Below are 18,134 nucleotides of genomic sequence, written 5' to 3'. Positions count from 1 at the left end.
ATCTTTCCTCTTGAAAACCATGGTCTTAGCTCTCTTCTTTCAACTTCCCAAATACATTGGCATCATTTTATTTTAAAATGTTAAAGTTCCCCTTTGAGAACTAAGCCCCATCTATTTTGTGCCTGGAGTATTTTGAGCAGTTTGTGTTTCATGCACATTGCTCAGTCCATGAGATGCTCAATGCATTCCAAAAATGCATTAAAAACCAAATAAGATTATTTGCATTATCATGGTTTAGTGAACAGAAGCCTCAAGTTCAAATCCTGCTTCTGCTGCCTATTATCTATGTGATCTTCAGTTTATTTATTTGTAAAATCTGATTAGGGGTTCCTTCTAAATACCTTTCTACCTCTAAATATATTATTGTTGTTGAGTCATTTCAATTGTGTCTGGCTCTTTGTGACCCCACTTGGGATTTTCCTGGCAAAGATCCTGGAGTGGTTTGCCATTTCCTTCTCCAGCTCATTTGACAGATGAGGAAACTGAGGCAAATGAGGTCAAATGATTTGCCTAGTCACACAACTAGCAAGTGTCTGAGGCAAAATTTAAATTCACAAAGTTGAATCTTCCTGATTCTAGGCCAGTACTCTATCCATTGTGCCACCTAGCTGCCTTTTCTAAATCTAAATCAATATTCAATAATCCCTACAACTTTTGTTAAAAAAACTCTACAATATATCCAGGGTGGGCCTCTTTTTGTATTAATTAAGCTTAATATGATGCCCCACAAACCATAAACCCCTGAGGAAGCTAAAGTAAAAGAATCCAACTCACTGGTACATCAGTTCTTTTATTATCCCTCCCCCTCCCTAGCATCTTCAATGAAAGGTAAGAAGGGAATATACTTACTAGTGCTCTGTTCTAATAATGTTACTAAATGTCTACTAAAAATTCTTCAATGGTTCCCAAAGCTAGCTTCATATTGAAGGGCCTTCATAATTTGGTACCAACTAATCCCCAATACTTCTCATTCTATTTTTCAAATATCTTAACTTCTCTCTCTTCTACTTCCAGGTCTTTCCTCATTCTATTCCCATTGCTTAAAAGGGATAACCATTCATCAGATCTCATCTATTCCCATTAAAAGTTTTATCTAAAAAAAAAAAGTTTTATCTCCCTTAAGAATTAGATATCTTCAAAATCCAACTCTAGTGCCTGCCATCTCACCCTTAAAATTTTCCCTGACTCTTACCTGAAAACTCTCCTTAAAATTTTTTTTTGGAATATCATATCATACTTATTTGTATACATGCTTCATCTCCACCCCATCCAACTTTCATTCTCATTGCACTTTGTGAAGGAAGGATCTAAATCTTAGTTTTATCCCATCACCTAGCAAAATGACCAGTGTAAAGAAGGTAGTTAATAAACATACATTAAGTTGAACTGAAATATTGTTTTCTGATATATTTTGCTTCTGAGTGAACACTTATGAGAATTGGCTCATTTTCTGTTGAGTGTAAAAGCCCAGAAATAGCTACAATGCCTCAATTCTTCTGAAAAACACAACACATTCCTAAAGGGAAAGTCAGGTCATAGAAAACAGTCTGACCACTGGAGTGGTTCTGCAACTGTAAATAAACAGGAACTTTTTTAGAAGTTTATTCATTCAAAAGATATGTACTAACACCTACTGTTTTCAAGGCACTGAATGAGATGCTTTGGGGAGATTAAAAAATAAATGACACTCTTAAGGTTCCTTCATGGAGCTTATGAGCTAGTGGCGGGGGAGAAGCCTAAAAAATAAAAAACAAAGGATCAATGTAAAATAAATTATACTATGTATGGGGTAAGGTTTTGAACAAAATGTAATGAGAGAGTCTAATAGGGAAGAGATCATTTATGGCTAGATCAAAGGAAATTTCATGAAAGAGATTGTATTTGAACTGAGTCTTGAGGGATGAATGGGATCTCAACATATGAACCTGAAGAGTAGGCATGAGAAATAGTCAAGGTTAAAGACAATGAGACTAACCTTAGAATGGAGTACTGGACCTGACTCCTAGTTCAGATACAAGCTATGTGACCCTAGACAAATAAATCACTTAACCAGTTTTCCTCAGCATCCCTTTTTTGAAAAATGTAGATAATAATAGCATCTTCCTCCTAGGATTGTTGTAAGAATAAAACAAGATACTTGTAAAATGCTATAGAAATGCCAGTTATTATTATTATTAGCAGGAGAAAGAGGAAGAAATAGAGGAAATGAAGGAGGAGAAGAAGAAGAAATGATTAGGGAATAACAAATGGTTCCATGTGGCTGAAACATAAATGAGAAGGGTGTAACATAAACCTATAAAGGTAGGAAGAACTAGAGACCATGCCATATAAAGACCTGGAGATGTTTAATTTGGAGAAGAAATCTTAGAGAACACATGTTTTTCAGTCAGCAACAATTCATTCTCTCTCCTACTTCTCTAGCTGAAAAAGAAAGACAAACCTTACCTAGTACAAAAATAAACAGTTAAGCAAAATGAATTTATGTACCGTTATTGTTGTTAAGTTGTGTCTCGCTCTTCATGATCCCATTTGGGTTTTTTCCTTTCTTTTTTTTTTTTAATTTTAATTTAAAAATTTTTCCATGGTTACATGATTTGTGTTTTCTCCCTCCCTTCATCCTTCCCCATTCCCAGAGTTGACAAGCAATTCCACTGGGTTATATATACATACATACATACATAATCACTCAAACCTATTTCCATATTATTCATTTTTGTAAAAGAGCAATCCTTTGTAATACTATTGTGCTCAAATGATTAAAGAACTGGAGGAATTCCATGTGAACTGGAAAGACCTCCAGGAATTGATGCAGAGTAAAAAGAACAGAACCAGGAGAACATTGTACACAGAGACAAATACGCTGTGGTACAATTGAATGTACTCCATATTTGCCAACTCTTAACTAACACACACACACACACACACACACACACACACACACACTCTCTCTCTCTCTCTCTCTCTCTCTCTCTCTCTCTCTCTCTCTCTCTCTCTCTCTCTCTCTGTCTCTCTCTCTCTCTGTCTGTCTGTCTGTCTGTCTGTCTCTCTTCTCTCTCTCCCCTCATCTCTCTGTCTCTCATACCCCTCCCTAACCTGGCCTCAGATATTTGCTGGCTATGGGACTTAGGCAAGTCACTTGGCCCCCATTGCCTAGCCATACAGCTGTTCTGCCTTAAAACCAATACTTAATGTTGATTTTAAGATGGAAGGTAAGAGTTTAAAAAAAAAAGTAAATTTCCAGTCTCTAGGCTATTACTTTATTCAATACTTTTCATGCCATATAAAACACAATGATCAGGGTCTATTTTATAGAAAGAGAAAGAAATAGAGAGAGAGAGAGAGAGAGAGAGAGAGAGAGAGAGAGAGAGAGAGAGAGAGATTACTATGATCCATTTTCCCTTGTAAAACAGTAAACCAGATGGTTTCTTGGTTTAAAGAATTTAATTTGTACAAGACATACTGTTTATTTTAAAGAGAGTCAAGGAAGGATTATGATCCTGAGGCTCTAGAAGGGAGCAAGAATTCAAGCACCACACTCATAATTAATATACAAATATATGTATATATAAATAACTATCCTAAGAAGGACAGAAACTATTCCAGATTGAATGTACAGACCTGAATGGATAGAAGCAGCAATGCCAAAGTAGGTGCAGTCTTCTAAGTCTACCATTCAAAATAATACTAAGGCAGCTTGGTAAAGTAGTCCAATAACCAAAGCTAAGGGGTCAAAATACCTTTTAACATTTTAAAAAAATTCAAAATCTCACATAATAGCAGTTGTATTAGTAATCCCAGCTCTGCAAGTCACTTCATCTACTCTATATCTCAGTTTCCAACTCCATGAAAAGAAAAATTTGGACTAGATGACCTTTAAGGTGTCTTTCAAATTCTAGATTAATAGTCTTAGTATGCATTTGAAAAAATAATTTTTAAAAATATTGTAAATCTAGTAAGACTTAAATAAAATTTTACTTTATTTACAACAGTATCTATATACATTTGAAAAATAGTAATTATATATGTGCAAGACAGGTTTTTTTTTAAAGCTAAAAGCTCCATCTACTATATATAGATTAAATGAAGGTCAGCTAGGTGACTCAGTGGATAGACAGCCAGGCCTGGTGATGTGAAGTTCTGGGTTCAAATGTGACCTCATACTCCTCCAACTGTGTGAATGGGCAAATTACTTAAATCCCATTGACTAGCCCTTACTACTCTTTTGCTTTAGGACTAACACACAGTATTGAAGGTAAGGTTTAAAAAAAAAAGTCCTATTATAAACAAATTAGAAGCAAGAATGAAAGTACTCTGTATAGCTATACATGCTAAAATGAATTCATGAATAAACAAAGAAGATATTAACACAAAATGAAGTGGACCATTTTAATTATATGAAATTTAAAAGGTTTTGCATAAACAAATCAAATGTGGACAGATATAGGAGGGAAAACAAGTAGCATTTTTTTTGGTAGCATGTTTGTCTTTCAAGATATATAAGGAGGGGCAGCTGGGTAGCTCAGTGGATTGAGAGCCAGACCTAGAGACGGGACGTCCCAGGTTCAAATCTGGCCTCAGACACTTCCCAGCTGTGTGACCCTGGGCAAGTCACTTGACCCCCACCATTGCCTACCCTTACTGGTCTTCCGCCTTGGAGCCATATTGGCTCCAAGACAGAAGGTAAGGGTTAAAAAAAAAAAAGAAGAAAAAAAAAGAAAGTACTTTACAAACCTTAAAGTGCTATAAGAATGCCAGTTTTCCGTTCCTCTTCTACTTACCAAATTAAAAACACTAAAAAACATCTCAGAAATTCTTAGTCAATCCTTAAAATCAATATTTTAACATTTATAATATTTTCCTTCTCCTTAACAAAGGCTATAACAATGTTCAGAAAATACCTCTCATGGGACAGCACAGGTTTTTTCATCCTCAAGTGACTCATAGACTCATGGAATGTCAGAGTTGGAAAGCACCTTCCTTGGAGCACATTCTGTCCAAATCCCTCATTACCAAAACCAGAAAGGTAAAGTGATTTGCTCTGTTAGCAAGTTGGTAGTAAAACCAGAAATAGATCTCAGATCTCCTGAGTCCAAATGCAGAGTTCTTTTCACTACACTAATTGCCTCACTATATTCATTCATTGAACCAAGAAGACTTGGTCACCAAGTTCTATCAAACACCTAAAAGTTAGTGTACACCAGTGATTCCCAAAGTGAGCGCCACCGCCCCCTGGTGGGTGCTGCAGTGATCCAGGGAAGCGGTGATGGCCACACTTTTTTTGTATTACATTCTATTCTGAGTTAAAGAGTTTCATAATTTCCAGGGGGCCCTAAGTAATATTTTTTCTGGAAAGGGGGAGGTAGGCCAAAAAAGTTTGGGAACCACTGGACTGTACATATATATTGGGTGAAATCTGAATGATCCTATGACCCTTCCCTTTTAAAGTCCCAAGTAATCTACAAGTATTTCAGTATGCCCAATACTGGGGAAAAGCACTGGGCTTGTAGTCAGGAGAGACCTGGGTGTGAATACTGCCTCTGACAATTAATAACTTTGATAATGGGCAAATCTCTTTGGAAGCTCAGTTTCCTCATCTGTAGAAGAATGGGGATATCAATATCTGAAGTGTTATTGCATTAAAGGATTTTTTGATTAGTTCAAATGGGATAAAGCCTTTAAATGAACTGTAACCTTAAAGTGCTAATTATACACATTGGCTATTATGTTGTTATTATTTTTAACCTTTTACCGTTAATTTTTTTTACCTTCCATTTAACTTTTCTGGCCCAAAGTGACTGGACTGGGTCAGTCATCAAATTTCCACAAAACCAGCAAAACTCCTGAACCAGTTTAAAATTTAATTGTGAAATGTTTAATAAATAAATAAAAATTCCACACAATATAGATAATGTTAATTTGTAATATGCTAATTCAATATACACAGAAATCTGTCTCTATTTGAGTTTGACACCACTGGACTAGGTGATCTTTATAGTTCCTTTCAGCTAAATAACAATCTTTTTCCTTCTCTCTCTTCTTTTTCACCTATTACTGCTCTTTTTTTCTTCCTTTCCTTTCTTACCCCCTTATTTCTTCTTCTCTTCTCCCTTCCCCTTCTCTCCTTTCTTGCCTCAGTTTTATTTCTCTTCCTTTTCTTTCTCTCCTCTCCCTTTCCTCCTTTCCTTCTTATCCTCTTCTGCATCATGTAATAGACAGAATACTTAAAATTGTCAAGTATGCAATTCTTTAGTAGAATCCTGAAAATGTTGCTTTGTTTTGAATTAAAGTACAGCTGAACATAATCTAATAGACTGAAGTGGGAGGTGACATTAATTAAATTAAAGCATTGCTATTCAACAGTAGCACTGTGCACACAGTAAAAGCTTCTTAGGCTAAGAACTAAGTGTATGAAGAATGCCTATTGTTCAGGCTATGATATACAGTATATTATAGCACCAAGCTACATCTTGGTCAAACACTGTAGATGAACAGTAAGATGGGTCCAGAAATTAATAGGGGAAAAAGAGGCTGGATTGCATCTGCAGTTGGTGAATTACACAATGTTTTAGTGCCCTCAAGCTTCTCCCTGAAACAAAGGCCCATCTTTTAATACTAATATTCTTCTAGTAATGCTTTCTGATTGTGAGTTGTGTAATACCATAAGTCTCCAAAGAATTAAAGTTGCAGGACACCCAAAAAGTGACATGGAAGGTAAGAGACTGCAACAGATTACTAACAAATAATTAATAACCCAGAAGAAATGTCATATGAGATCACTAGATAGGTTTAACAAAGGATAACCAATAGCCAATTCCTGTGCTCCACAGATATCCAGGGAATGTCAACCAATTTCTAGGAGAACCACCAGAAGGCTGGGCAGACCTCCTGTGGAAGTATCTGGGACACAGTGACAGAGATGGAGTCTTAGACTCAGGAATTCTTAATTTAAATACCACTGCAGACACTTAATGCCTGGTGACCCTGGGCAAGTCATAACTTTTGTTTGCCTTAATTTCCTCATCTGAAAAATTAGGAAAATATCAACTAATCTCTCAAGGTTGTTGTAAGAATGAAATGAGATAAAAGAGCTCTACAAATGCTATAATGTTTTAAATTTTTTTTCTGGGTTATACATATATTACTATGCAAAACATATTACCTTATTTTATTTTTGTAAGTGAATAGTCTTATAAAACCAAAACCCTAAATCATATGTCCAAATAAAAAAGTGATAAATCATATGTTTTCATCTGTAAATGCTATTATTTTAACTTAATTTAATTTAATAGTTGAAGAGTATAGGAAAGTGTGCATGGGTGGCATTCTGCACTGGTGATGGAGGTAGTCACATCAAAGAAATCACAAATCCAAGCAAGGATTCAAGCATGTATCTCTCCTCACAAAGGGCAAAAGACAGTTTTATTTTGCACTTTGTATCTCTAGTAGCTAGCAAATAATAAGCAATAATAAACATTTGTTGGACTAGATAGACCAACAGAATATCAGAACTAGAAGAGATTTTAGGTTCACCTGGTCCAACAATTTCATGTAACAAAAGAGAAAAAAAATTATATAACTTACTCAGTGTTCAATAGGCAACTGCTGCTTAATTTTACACCCCCCCACTATTAATACAACATAGATATTTAAAGAAAAAGTAAAAGTAAAATTGTATTTTAATTTTAAAATGCCCAACAAAATGATACATTATATATCACAGAATGTGAACTCTTTCAGGGCAAGGGCAACTTCTGTCTGTCTTTGTCTTCCTAACATGTAGCACAATGCCTGGCATATAATATGTCTTAAGAAATGATGTTTAACTATTTGCACCCAGAACTGTCACACCCGAAGGGAAAGCATCAGCTACTTCTTAAAACAAATGAACAACTTCCTCAAAAATTAAGCAGGACCTGACATTTATTATAATTAATAATGACTGACATTTCACAAATATGGGGTTAGCACTCCTTTATAGGTCAGAGGTGCAACAGCCCAGCACAGAAGAGGGCAGGAGAACTTTAGTCAGAATCTCATGTAGGCAACTTTGTAAAAATGTTAGAATTCCATTCTGCACAGGGAGCTGCCACTAAAACAATATTTAGGCTGCAAAAGGAACACTGTCACCCAGAGCTCCATCCAATGTGTTCTGAAAGACACACACACAGAGAAGAAAGACACCCAGAGCTCTATCCAGTGTGTTCTAAAACACACACGGAACATTTGAGTCCAGATCTCCATCCAATGTGTTCTAAAACACATGCCTAAGGAAAGTAATTAACATCCAGAGCGCCCGTCAGCGTGTTCTAAAAAAAAACACACAGAGAAGGCACACTAAAACCCAAAGCTCCATACAGTGTGTGCCAAACACACATACACAGAAGAAACAGACAGCCAGAGCTCCATCCATCTAATGTGTTCTAAATACACACACGGAACACTGATAGAGCTCCATCCAGTGTGTTTTAAGCACACACACACACACACACACACACACACACACACACACACACACACACACACACGAGTCGTTGGTCACTGTGCCCTTAATTTGTCTCTCAGATGCCTGGCTCTGGGGAATTGCGACGACAGTACAGGTTTTTCAATTAACTGAGTACTGCTGCACTTCAATCTTTTCTGGTGTTTCCGGGGCCAGTGGCTTTCTTTCCAGGCCCCATCACGCCCTCAACCTCCCTGACCCTCTGGGGTTGGTTTAACCCCCCACTACCCCTTCCCACACCCACTCAGATCCAGCCCGAGGTCAAAGTCCAGATCCTGGGCTGGAGACTATGCAAACGCACAGACTTGACTCAAACCCGACTCAGACATCCGTGGCCAGTCAGCCCACTCCAGGAGGTGGGGGAAGGGAGGAGGGAAAAGGTACCGTAAAAAAGACTTCAAAAACCACCCGACGGCGGCTACTACAGACCGCACAACTGCTGACTCCTTTAACAAAAAAAAAAAAAAAGGCTCTCGACCCGGGGAGGGTCTTCTACTCCAGACCCAGCTTCTTCTCCGGCCCCACTAAACCAAGCTAAATGCCCCCACAGCCCTCGCTTCGAGTAGTGTGGTGGGCAGGCACAAAAGGTCATCGCCCCCCTAAATCAAGATAAATGTCCCCCTGCCTCAGCCTCTAATGGTGCGCTGGGCAGGCACAAAAGGTCATCGCTCCTCGGCCCAAAAGAAGCTGGGCTCCTGAAGCCCGAGCTCTCGCCGTGGAGGTGCGGCAATCGCCCAGCAGCCCCAGTCCGGGGGAGTTGCGCAGCCCTAGCTGCTAACCTGGTCCGCCAGACCAAAGGCTTCCTCTGCAGCCCCCAGCAGCTCTCCAGCTGCTCCGCCCCAGCACCCACCCACGCCGGCCTCCTCCGGCAGGAGCTGCCACCCCCACAGCGCCCCGGCGCCGGAGGAACCAAGAGAAGAAAGAGTGAAGTGCAAGTGTGGAGGAGCCCCAAGTTGTCTAGCTTCGGGAGCAAATCTCCGCACCGTTCTCCGCACCATTCTCCGCCTCCTTTTTCTCCTCCTCCTCTAGTCCAGCTCTTCCTCCTCCGGTAGTTGCCACCGCAGCAGCAGCAAGGGATGAATGGGGGTGGGAGGGCAGGCATGCAAAGGAGGGAGTCATCTTGTTACCTGTTGGTCATTCCCGCCGCTACACCCAACATCTTCTCGGCAGCTCCAGGACGTCCTCTGACACCCCTCCTAAAGCCTCCTCCTTCCCCTCCTCCTGCCCTTTCTCTTTCCGCCGCCGCAGTCACTTGAAGTCGAGATCCCCTAGTACTCGGGCCACTGACGCGTGTCCGCACAGAGCCCCAGGGTGCTAGGGCTCTAGCAGCCTGTGCACGGCTAGAACTGTGGGGGGAGGAGAGAAGGGGGAATCGGGCGGGCAGGGCCAGGCTGGAAGGGGGCTGCTCCCAAAAGCAGGAAGGAGAGGCGGAGAAAGCAGCGGGGGATGGGGCGGGGAGCGTGGAAGAGAGCTCGCCAGGCAGCTAGTCTCCTCCCCGGGACTTCGTAATGGCGCGGCGCTGCAAGCGCTTCCCCAGCCCCAATTCGGCTCTCTTCTCACTCCCGCGCGGCAGCGGTGTCTTTTCGCAGTTGACCGCCAGGGTGGGAGAGTGAGCGTGGCTGCAGCGCCCGGGGATCTGGGGGAGGGGGACCGAAGAAGACAGACCGTAAGGCCCTCCCCACCAAACCGCAGCCCCTGGAAGCCGGGCAAACAGAGCCATTCATTCTTTCTCTGCCCCCAACTTCTCGTACTACTTTTCTAAGGGGTTTAGGGATCTCCCTCAAGTTCGATTCCTAGGCACCCCAAATGCCCCAGATTGCCCAGAGGAGCCTTGGGGCACTCACAGGTTAGAGAGAATGCACTGGCTAGGGTTGGGAGAAACTCAGCACCCACGTGCACCCGGGGCTTGGTCTGGGGAACTATGAGCTGCTCCCCACGAGCTGAGCTGCAGTAATTCTGTGGTCAAGGTGGCGCTTCAGGCCGGTCATGCAGGACTAGAAAGGCTTGATACCTTCTTTTTTTCCGCTCTGTCAGCTCCGGGAGGGTTTGGCAGTACCGATTATTCCTTTAGTTAGGAGATTTCTTGGTGTATTAACAAAGCCGCGTTACTTCCAGCATTATCTCAGGGTCGGTCTGCCGTTTTGTCCCAGGGCCTATTGATGATAAAAGCAAATCAGGTAAAAGAATATGAATGACTCGCCATGACTGAGAATTAGGAGATTTGGGTTATGCTCCTGACCTTGCCACTAACTAGTTTTGCGAACCCAGGCAAATCACTTATTCTCGTTTGGATTGGAAGATTTAGAGTTGGGTAGGGCCTTAAAGATGAAGTAATCCAAGACTCAGTGGATTGAAAACCAAGCCTAGGGACAGGAAGTCTTGGGTTCAAATGTGACTTAAGACACTTCCTAGCTGTATGACCCTGGACCAGTCACTTAAATCCCATTTCCTAGCCCTTACTGCTCTTCTGCCTTACAATTTTTAATTCTAAGATGGATAGCAAAAGTTTAAAAAAATTTTAAAAGATTAAATAACCCACCACCACTCTGACGATTAGGTGAGAAAACCTAGGTGGGAAGAAATTAAGGGTACTGCTCAAGATAACAAGATAATCAGTAGAAGAGTTGCAGTCACTGAATTTGGGAAGTATCTTGTCTCATAAAATGAGAATGATAGCACATAATCTATAATTATTATCAGAACAAAGGAGGATCTTATTCAGGCAAAATCGTGAAATAGAAATTTAGGGAGATCCCAGACTCACTTTTTAACACATATAGCTAACAGGAGAGACCCACAAACATTTCACTGTTTTCTTCCTGGCTCTATAAAAATCTGTTCTCTGGGGGGAAAAAATCTGATGCCAATAACTTACACCGTGTAAATTTCATCTTGGAGGCCATTTGCACCTTTACCTTTCCCTCTATTAGTGAAATGAAAAGTTCTGACTCCTATTAAAGGATTTCCAGGCAAGATTTAGGAAAGGTAACAATCCCTATTAGGGTCAGCTAGGAGAGCTAGCTCTGGAGTCAGGAGGATCTAAGTTCAAATCTGGCTTCAGACACCTGGACAAATCATTTAACCCTGTTTGCCTCAGTATCTTCATGTGTAAAATAAGCTGGGGCCAGAAAAGACAAACTACTCCAGTATCTTTGCCAAGAAAACGCCAAATGGGATCAGGAAGTGTCAAACAAGATTGAATAACAAAAGGGCCCCTACTACTGAAATCCTTTTAAGAGTCAGCTAATATAATCCAGGTAAAACTGCCCCAGAAGATGTCAGTGTCAACAAGCATTTATTAAATTTATATTATGTGCCAGTCACTATGTATTGGTAAGCACTGGAGATCCAAAGAAAATCCAAAAGACGGTCCTTAATTTCAAGGGGCTCACATTTTAAAGGGAGCTGGGAGTGGGGGGAAGAACATGCAAACAATTTTGTATATGTCAGATATATACAGTGTAAATGCAAAGTAGTTCAGAGGGAAGGAACTAGCTGGGGGTGGAACGGTGGGAGACTGGGACCAAGAAGGATGGACTCTTGCAGGTGGAATTTGAATCTTGAAGGAGATGGGGAGAGTAACCATTCCAGGAATGGAAGTCAACTAGTAAGAATTCAGAATCTGAAGACAGGCAAGGTAATGCCAGTGTCCACAGACAGATAGCACTTACTATTTTCTAGATACTGTGGTAAGCTCTGGGGTTACAGAGAAAGACAAAACAATCCCTGACTTCATGAAGCTACATTCTAAAAGGGGAGACCACATGCAAGCAACTATGTACACATAAAATGTACACAGTATAAATGGGAGGCAACACTGAGGGAAGGCACTGGTGGAAGAGAAGGGCAGGTGAACAATAAAGGATTCGTACTGCAGTTAGGATTTGAAATGTCTTGTCCAACAATTCTTAGGGATTTATGGAAAGGAATGCTACCCACATTCAGAGGAAAAACTACAGGAGTGGAAACACAGAAGAAAAACAACTGCTTGAAAACATGGGTTGATGCAGACAAGACTGGGGGGGATGTAGACTCGAAACGACCACACCAATGCAACTATCAATAATATGGAAGTGGGTCTTGATCGATGACACATGTTAAAACCAGTAGAAATGCAAGTCAGCTACAGGGGAGGGGGTTGGGAGGGGTGACAGGAGAGTAAGAACATGAATCATGTAACCATGGAAAATTTTTCTAAAAAATGAAAATTAAAAAATTAATAAATAAAATGAAATGTCTTGTCCAAGAATTGAATTTGAGTTTCTATCAAGTGTCAAAGCACTTTAACACATTATAAACAAGGAATTATGAAAGAGAAGTTGAGTAAAGTATAGTATCAAAGAAACATATGAGCAACAAAGAAGATGGGCTAGTCACATGTTGAGATTGAAGAATGACTTTTGGACAGCCCAAGAACTGCACTAGTATTATTAAATTTCAAGAGAAAGCAAGGAAGGCCCTAATTGCACAGAGGAGCCCATTGTAAATTTATAAGAACACAAAGCCATGAACCAAACAAGATGGGTAGGCATGGGTGTATTTCAATCTGTATCATTGGAAATAAACTCACTCGATTAAATTAACCAATACTTTATTTTATTTGGTTTTTTGCTAGTCTTATTTATTAATAAGTTCAATAGTTCTTTCAATTTTATTAATTTATGGAAATAAACCTACATGAGAGAGACCATAGATTGATTTCAGTATGTAAATACTTGGGAAAGCAGGCACATGGGTTCATAGGTGTTAATGTCATATATTTTTGCCTTCTTTTGAGTGGAAGTACCATTGTGATCTTTTCTGTTCTTTGGAAATCTTATCCTCTTTGATATTTTTTTAAATTTTTTAAAATTTAGAATATTTTTCCATGGTTACGTGATTCTCTTTGATATTTCTTAAGAAATGGTCCCAGGTTGCTTCTGAACTTACATTTTCCCATATATTCCCTTTCTGGCTTCATCTTTTTAGGTACCCTTTTAATCTCTTTCATGCAAGGAAATTTCTCTGAATTCTTCATATTTAACATTTCTTGAGATAAGAAACAATATTCTATTTATTTATGACAGTTCATTTAACCACTGCCCATCCAAGAGGCACTCACTTTCCTCCTTTAATTTTACAAAAACTGTTGTTAAAAGGATTTTTGTAACTTTAGAGGCCTTTCCTTTGACCTTGGACCTCCTTGAATGATATACCTTTCATGCACTCATCTCAAGTCAACCATCATGTTCCCACCTATTTAAAATCAAGGACTACCCGATTTTTATCCCCAAATTACATCCCAGAAAATTTAGCTACGGGTTCTTCCATTTCTCTGTTGTGGCTTCTGAATAAACACAAAAGGCATTCTTTTAAAGAGATTTTGCTGCAAAGTAAAGAAGACAATATACAAATTCCCAAATCTTAATTCACTCTTCTTCACATGTTGCTGCTTTATGAGGCAATACTGACTGTAATCTTCTAAACATCATTATCCACAAAGTTTTACAAGTTATTTTAATATTACAAAACACATTGCCCTGGGCTGCCATGCCTTTCTGCTTGATAAGGAAGTCAAATGTTTGCTGACTAAGATGGGTTTTTTGGCTCTTTTGATTTCCTTGGTTAGTACAATTCATTTTTATTGATTAAATTTCCACATGAAATTATCATTTTTTAATTTTAACATTTTACTTTTCCCAATTATATGTAAAAAACAATTTTTAACCTTTGTTTTTTGAAATTTTAAGTTCCAAATTCTCTGCCATCTTTCCTTTCCTCCCACTGAAGCAGTAAGCAGTTTGATAAAGGTTTTACATGAACAGTCATGTGAAACATATGAAGTTATTATTTATGTCCATATCCTTTCCTTCATCTATTTCTAAATGGGGCTTTTTGAAGCTATTATTTTCTTGGTTTTTCTCATTTCCTTTAGCTTTGTGTTAATGATTTTTGCTAAAGCAAATCAATAAGCTGATTATACACAGGCTTCTGATTCAGGGATCACTCCACCATCTCTAAGGAGTCATTTCCTGTTTGTTAAGATATAATCAATTTAATTTTTCTCTCGACATTGGGAGCTTGCCATACTCAATGTCTTTCAATTATTTTCTTGAAGGAAGTATCTGTGATATATATATGGGAAGGTTTTTTGGCATCTAACTGATCTTTGGCCTCTCTCCTTCCTTACTGTTCAAACATATTTTCTAATATATATTTTGCTAACCTTGCCCTATTTGATTTTGCATTGAGGCCATCGATTATCAAAATATAGTTGTTTAATTCAGAGCTTCTTACTAAATTCTCTGTAAAGTTTTCTTTTATCTTTTCAACCTTTGAAATGGAGGTTGATGAATGAATTGCAAATATTTTCATGATAGTCTTTTTGCAAATACTTATCATTTAGGAAACAAGTATTTATTATATATTTACCATATTCCAGGCACTGTGCCAAGCATTGGAGATACAAAGACAGAAAAAGGAAACAGTCTTTGCCTTCAAAGAGTTTATAATCTATTGAAGAAATAATATGTGTGTATATATATGTGTGTATAATATGTATATGTATGCATACATACATATGTTTATGTACATTTTACTTATATTCATATAAATGTAATGAGGGACTGGCACATGGGCAGAGAATAGTAGTGTGCTTGGTTGATGTACACTTGGAAGAGGCTAGGGAGCCTCCTTCCAGAAGAGGAATGATGTTAAGAAATGGAGAGGCTTGAACATACATAGACATCCTGTGGCTGCTTCAGATTTGCTAACTACATGGTCAGGAGAAATCATTTTCTACTGGCTGTGTAGCCAAAACTGGGCATTGTCAAAAAGACCAGAGTCAGCTTCAGCCTCATCTCTTTAAGTCAATGCTTTCATCTGCTCCGACTGCAAAGACAATATTAGTGAGAGACAATATTGTATGGGGGAAAACCTTGAGGAATTCTCACCACCAAGTTCACGTAGCCTTGAGAAATAGGCATCATTCTTTGGCCTCTATTTTTCTTTTCCATTCAAGTGAAGGGACTAAAGCTTCCAATCTTGAGAGTTTGCAAATGATTATGAGGGCTACAAGAGGGGATGACCAAATTTCTCATGAAATGATGTTTTTTTTTTTTTTGTAATTTTTTTTAAACCCTTGTACTTCGGTGTATTGTCTCATAGGTGGAAGATTGGTAAGGGTGGGCAATGGGGGTCAAGTGACTTGCCCAGGGTCGCACAGCTGGGAAGTGGCTGAGGCCGGGTTTGAACCTAGGACCTCCTGTCTCTAGGCCTGACTCTCACTCCACTGAGCTACCCAGCTGCCCCCGAAATGATGTTTTTTTGTGGAGTTGGGGTACAAAATAAAACCAACTCCCTTATTTGCCTTTCCAAAGACAATGATCTATTCTTTCAACTTCCTTCTGTCTTCTGATTTATTTATGATGGAAAAGTCAATATTGATCAGATTCAGTTCTTTGAGTCATTGAATGAGTTCACATTTGGAATACTGATAGTTAAACTAATATTTATAGATGGCCTAAGAACTATATGATTCATAGTCCCCTTGATACCTAGCTAGGCTGGTCCTTGGAAAGTAGATTGTTTATTGGCAAAACTGAACCCAAAGACTTTTGAGCATGGTAGCACCTTGCCTATGTTTGCATTCCACTGGCTACAGCCTTCAAGAACGCAAGGTCACTTCTATACCACACTGATACATCAGAGCAAACTTTGTGTAGGTCTGCTTTTTCATAGGCTCGAGACTGTGATCAGACCTGTCATTTTTCATTGAATGGAAAATCTCAGGTGAACAAATTCCTTCTAATAATGCACCATTTGTGGTTCTTATAGGGGCCAAGGTGGTATATAAGAGTTGAGATTCTAAAGTCCATTGCCTCTCCTTTTTGCCATGGATTGTATCTGGTGATACTCTGTTCAACAAAATGGTTTGACTAGCCGTGCCTGCTCCACAGCTGGAGGTTTGGAGAGGCCTGAGCCCAACTATTTGGAAAGGACAAATCAACCAAAAGGCCTAGGTAGATTGGATTATTAGAGCACTGTCTTTTGGAAAAGAGGTTAGAATTTAGCCTAGAAGGAAAAAGTTGAAAGTTGCATAAAAGGATACTTGTGGATGGGATTTATTCTGTGGATCAAGAAAAGTAAGCTAAATATATGGAATATTTGTGATTTCAGTTTGTGTACTATCTTTTTTTTGCATATGGAAATGCTCATTTTATTTGGCTTTGTGAAATTTGGAATAATAGTTTTTTAAAAAGAAAATTGTATAAAAGGAGAGAGCATGGTGGCCTAAGACTAAGGGAAAGGCTTCCCAGGATTTTATATACTCAACTCTGCTGCTTGGTGGGCTCTCTGATGGAGGAGGGAAACAGATACAAAGGGACATCTAGGTTATGTAAAAACAAAAAGTGTAATAAAAATCCATTTAAAAAATATTTATATCTTGGAAAAATGCTATAGATGAACAGCAATTTAGAACCCGAATTTAATATTAGGAAGAAATGATGTTCAATTGCCTTTGGTAAATTACAGTGTTTTCAGTGATTCTGAACTCTAGATTGTCACAAATACTCAGCTTTCTGTCACTAATATTTAGGGCATTTAGAGCTAAGGAAACAGGTCCAGAAAAGTGAAATAATTTATTTGCCTAAGATTACACCACTGTGTGAACAGTAGACACCAGTGATGTTAAATAACTATAAGTAATGAAATACCATGATCTTGATCTGAGAAAAAATAAAATACCAAAAGAACAAAAGAGGAAGGCCTCCAGTGTGGGAAGATTCTGTATGGGGAATTTATTTAAAAACATGAGCAAGAATTCCACAGTTTGAGAAGTCATGGAGAGGTTAGGATCTGCACAAGGGGAGGGAGTACTCACATCAATGAAATCATAGATCTACCAAAATACCAAATGTTTCCACTTCCAACCCGTGGAAGTTTTTGAACAGATTGTTTCCAGCCAATTGCATGAATCAAAGTGGTGTGCAGCATTTCAGGAAGGAAGGCAGAAACAATAAAAATGATGAGATTGTTGTTGTTACTACCCAAGGGAGCTGATCCCCTTTAAATCTTTTCCGCTCCCTCTCTGGGAGAAGTTTGACAGCTGAGGGAGGAACAGAACAGATTAAAGAAAGCATATTCTGGATGCAAGGAGACCAATTAGGAGCCTATTGCAGTAGTTTGGAAAAGATAACGAGGCCCTGAATTAGGGTGATTTTGGTGTTAGTTGAAAGAGGTCAAATTCCAGAGAAGTTATGAAGATATAATTGACAAAACTTGGCAACTGATGAATTACATGGGTTGGGGAGGAGGAAGATAGAAAGAAGGATTTAGAATGATTCCTAGTTTTTTAACTAGGGTGACTGGAATTATGGTAGCTACCTCACCAGAAAATGAGCCTTGCTGTAGTCATCTTCCAACCTCCAGTTCACTTCCCTCTTTTTCTTAAGTATGTCAGAATCCAGGTGAAAATATTCCTCTCCCTTCTATTCCTGCCTTCATCTCAACAAATTCCAATATTTGCATTGATATCTCTTTAAAAACACCTTCAAACACTGACCTCCGAGTTCAACAAGTTCAACTCCACTGACCTCCATCTTCTTTCTACCTCAAGTACCCTCAGGGGTGGTCATACCTCATATATTTTTTT

General features: G+C 39.1%; 1 long non-coding RNA gene across 1 annotated transcript in view; it reads right to left on the bottom strand.

The window, feature by feature from the left end:
- The window catches only part of LOC123242600, a 73,188-nt gene extending 63,414 nt beyond the window's left edge, over nt 1–9,774 (bottom strand). The window contains exon 1 of the long non-coding RNA XR_006505827.1: nt 9,628–9,774. This is a non-coding gene — a long non-coding RNA (uncharacterized LOC123242600). The remainder of the gene's footprint in view (nt 1–9,627) is intronic.
- Between the last annotated feature and the right edge of the window lie 8,360 nt (nt 9,775–18,134).

The sequence above is a fragment of the Gracilinanus agilis genome, chromosome 3, assembly GCF_016433145.1.
Source record: "Gracilinanus agilis isolate LMUSP501 chromosome 3, AgileGrace, whole genome shotgun sequence".
Lineage (NCBI taxonomy): Eukaryota > Metazoa > Chordata > Mammalia > Didelphimorphia > Didelphidae > Gracilinanus > Gracilinanus agilis.
Note: the sequence above shows the minus strand (reverse complement) of the source record. Positions and strands in the feature narration are given on the sequence as shown.